We start from the raw sequence: 4,484 nt of genomic DNA, 5'->3' as shown, positions 1-4,484 counted from the left end.
ATTATCATCAACACCTTAATCATCATCATCATCATCACAACCACCTTCATCATCACCACCTTCATCATCATTTTCATCACCTTCATCATCATTATCACATCATCATTATCATCAACACCTTAATCATCATCATCATCACCATCATCACAACCACCTTCATCATCATCATCACCATCATCATTATCATCAACACCTTAATCATCATCGTCACCATCATCATTATCACCAACACCTTCATCATCATTATCACCACCCCACCTTCATCACCTTAATCATCATCATCACAACCACCTTCATCATCATCATCACCATCATCATCATCGTCACCACCACCACCACCATCATCATCATTATCACCAACACCTTCATCATCATTATCACCACCCCACCTTCATCATCATCATCATCATCATCATCATCATCATCATCACCTTAATCATCATCATCACAACCACCTTCATCATCATCATCACCATCATCATCATCATCGTCACCACCACCAGCAGCTATCATCCTCTTCATCATCATTATCATCAACACCTTCATCATCATCATCATCACCATCATCACAACCACCTTCATCATCATCATCATCACCATCATCATTATCATCAACACCTTAATCATCATCACAACCACCTTCATCATCATCATCATCACCATCATCATCACCATCATCATTATCATCAACACCTTAATCATCATCATCACCATCATCATCATCGTCACCATCATCATTATCATCAACACCTTCATCATCATTATCACCACCATCACCATCATCATTATCATCAATACCTTCATCATTATCACATCATCATCATCGTCACCACCACCACCACCATCATCATCATTATCACCAACATCTTCATCATCATTATCACCACCATCACCATCATCATTATCATCAATACCTTCATCATTATCACATCATCATCATCGTCACCACCACCACCACCATCATCATCATTATCACCAACATCTTCATCATCATTATCACCACTCCACCTTCATCATCATCATCATCATCACCTTAATCATCATCATCACAACCACCTTCATCATCATCATCACCATCATCATCATCGTCACCACCACCACCAGCTATCATCATCTTCATCATCATCATCATCACCAACACCTTCATCATCATTATCATCAACACCTTAATCATCAACATCATCATAACCACCTTCATCATCATCATCATCATCATCTTCGTCACTACCACCACCACCAGCTATCATCATCAACACCTTCATCATCATCACCATCATCATTATCATCAACACCTTCATCATCATCATCATCATCATCATCATCATAATCGTCACCACCACCACCACCTTCATCATCATTTTCACCATCATCATCATCGTCGTCACCACCACCACCACCATCATCACCTTCATCATCACCACCACCTTAATCATAGTTATCACCATCATCATTATCATCAACACCTTCATCATTATCATCACCACCACCTTCATCATCATTATCATCAACATCATTATTATTCATCATTATCATCAACACCTTCATCATCATCACCATCATCATTATCATCAACACCTTCATCATCATCAACATCAACACCATCATCATCATCATTATCATCAACACCATCATCATCACCTTCATCATCATCATTATCATCAACACCTTAATCATCATCATCACCATCATCATCATCGTCACCACCACCACCACCACCACCATCATCATCATTATCATCAACACCATCATCATCATTATCACCATCATCATCATCGTCACCACCATCACCACCACCTTCATCATCATTATCATCAACACCTTCATCATCATCATTATCACCATCATCATCATCGTCACCACCATCACCACCACCTTCATCATCATTATCACCATCATCATTATCATCAACACCTTCATCATTTTCATCACCACCACCTTCATCATCATTATCATTCATCATTATCACCATTACCATCATCATCATCATTATCATCAACACCACCATCACCATCATCATCATTATCACCATCATCGTCACCACCACTTTCATCATCATTATCATCATCATTATTATTATTCATCATTATCACCATCACCGTCATCATCATCTTCATTATCATCAACACCACCATCGCCATCATCATCAACACCTTCATCATCATTATCACCACCATCACCATCATCATCATCATTATCATCAATACCTTCATCATTATCACCATCATCATCATCGTCACCACCACCACCACCATCATCATCATTATCACCAACACCTTCATCATCATTATCATCACCCCACCTTCATCATATTCATCACCATCACCACCACCATCACCACCACCACCACCTTCATCATCCTCCTCCTCCTCATCACAACCACCACCACCACCATCATCATCATCATCAAAACCACCACCACCATCATCACCTTTATCATCATCCTCATCATCACCATCAACACCATCATCACCACCATCATCATCATCACCATCAAAACCATCACCGTCATCATCACCATCAAAACCACCACCACCACCATCAACACCTTTATCATCATCCTCATCATCACCATCACCATCAAAACCACTACCACCATCACCATCAACACCTTTATCAACATCATCAACACCACCACCATCACCACCATCATCATCATCATCATCATCAACAACACCTTTATTATCATCATCATCAAAACTACCACCACCACCATCACCAAAAAACAAAGGCTCAATCCCAATACTCGCACTTGCACCCTTCATTTGCGCGTTCCCGGCCAGTGGTGCGAGTACGTAGAGTGTTCCGATTCTCAAGTGCAGAAGTTGACCCCGCCCCATTGCACCCTTAATCTGCACTTCACCCAAGTCCAGTGATGCGGACCTCGGGCAAGGGTATTACCCACAAGTCATTGCTGCAGGAGAAAAGGCTCAAGTTCCTTTTCTGAAAATATGTATTTTCTAATGAAATTAGTTCATTTTAGGATGATTAGTTGATGCTCTAAAACTTTAAGACAAAGCAGCAATAAATGTAAATTTATTTCAAATAACTGTATAGCAGTTTGTTTAAAAGTTGTTAATAAAGGTTTTTGAAAAAGTATCACAGCAACCAGCATCCTGGCATGCGTTGCGATCAATGACGCAACGCTCCCGGTCTCAATTCTGCAATTATTTGCACACTTGTGTACTACGCACTCGAAGCCTCACAGGGCACTTTCTCCAAGTGCACTTTGCTGACGTCTGCAGGGCACAGAGCGAGTATTGAGATTGGGCCAATATTGTCCGTTTCAAATTCACACACTGCAAAAACCCTCAGGCAGTGTTTTGTGATGCTGCTTCAAACACGTGATGAGGTTGGACGTATTAAACTTTCCTGCTTCTGTTCCACCTCGGGAAGTATAACAGAATACTGCCACATGGCCGACATTGCTCTTGCTCTGTGCAACTTTGCTAGCATGCACTGTTCTGATCTTGTGGGCTTTGCATGCTGGATAGAATTGGTGGAATTAAATTTAAAGCGGAACAGACTGTTAATATCGAAGATTTTTGATGCAGTCCGATTAGGTTAAAGTCCCATAGTCATCATCACACACTGGTGAAATTCATCTGCATCTGGCCCATCCCCATGGAGAGGAGCGGTGGAGCTGCAGTGGTGGCTGCACTCGGGAATTATTTGGTGGTTTAACTCCTCAATCCAACCCCTTAAAGCTGAGTGTCAAGCTGGGTGACATTGGGTCCCATTTTCAAAGTCTTTGGTATGACCCGACCAGGATTTGAACCTTGATTTCTCAGTCCCAGGGCGGACACTCTACCACTAATCCACTAAGCTGATAAAAACCCATAAGTGTTTTTGGGCCGATATCGGACCAATTTCTGACATCGATATCAGAACGGGGCATCCCCAACTACCATCATCATAAACACATTCACCATCATGAAAGTCACCATCATCACCATCACAATCACCATCATTATAAACGTCATCTTAATCATCATCGTGAATTTTTTCCACCAACAGGATCTTTTATAACCTGGACAAATGCTGATTTGTTTACGCTGAAGGATTGACCAATGACAGCTGTTTAGTGTGTCACTGTGCTAACATGACACAAAACAAGCTAACGCAGCTAAACGACAGAATAAACGTTCTATGAAGATTTTATTGTATAACCTAGGTACTTATTTACTGATGTCCGCTCACCTCCAACGCTAAATACCTCCTCTACGTCTGACCGAGACGTTTGAGCACAAACCTTTGCCAGCAAGTATCGAGCTAACCAAGTAGCTTTAGCTTCAAAGCCGACAGAAAGAGCATCTGAGCGATAATGAGCTCTTCCAGTCCGGCCCAGTCTTCAGTCTGAGAGACAGTCCCCGTCTGGCATTAACTTTAAACTATATTAATACAGTCAACTTCATTTTAAATCACAGCTTTTTACTGATTTTAGTCGATACAACAGCGAAGGAGCCCATTAGTCACCGCCATCTTCC

At 41.3% G+C, this 4,484-nt stretch overlaps 1 protein-coding gene across 2 annotated transcripts in view; it reads right to left on the bottom strand.

Moving 5' to 3' along the window:
* scaf1 (SR-related CTD-associated factor 1) overlaps nucleotides 1–4,484 on the bottom strand; it is a 20,722-nt gene extending 16,238 nt beyond the window's left edge. Inside the window, exon 1 of one of the 2 annotated variants that reach the window (XM_070546974.1) lies at nucleotides 4,250–4,484. The gene's annotated coding sequence lies outside the window, so the exon portion shown is untranslated. Of the gene's footprint in view, nucleotides 1–4,197 lie in introns of both variants that reach the window. The other variant, XM_070546973.1, reaches the window with a different exon arrangement.

Source organism: Nothobranchius furzeri, chromosome 18 (genome assembly GCF_043380555.1).
Source record: "Nothobranchius furzeri strain GRZ-AD chromosome 18, NfurGRZ-RIMD1, whole genome shotgun sequence".
Taxonomy (NCBI): domain Eukaryota; kingdom Metazoa; phylum Chordata; class Actinopteri; order Cyprinodontiformes; family Nothobranchiidae; genus Nothobranchius; species Nothobranchius furzeri.
This window is presented reverse-complemented; position numbering and strand designations above follow the sequence as displayed.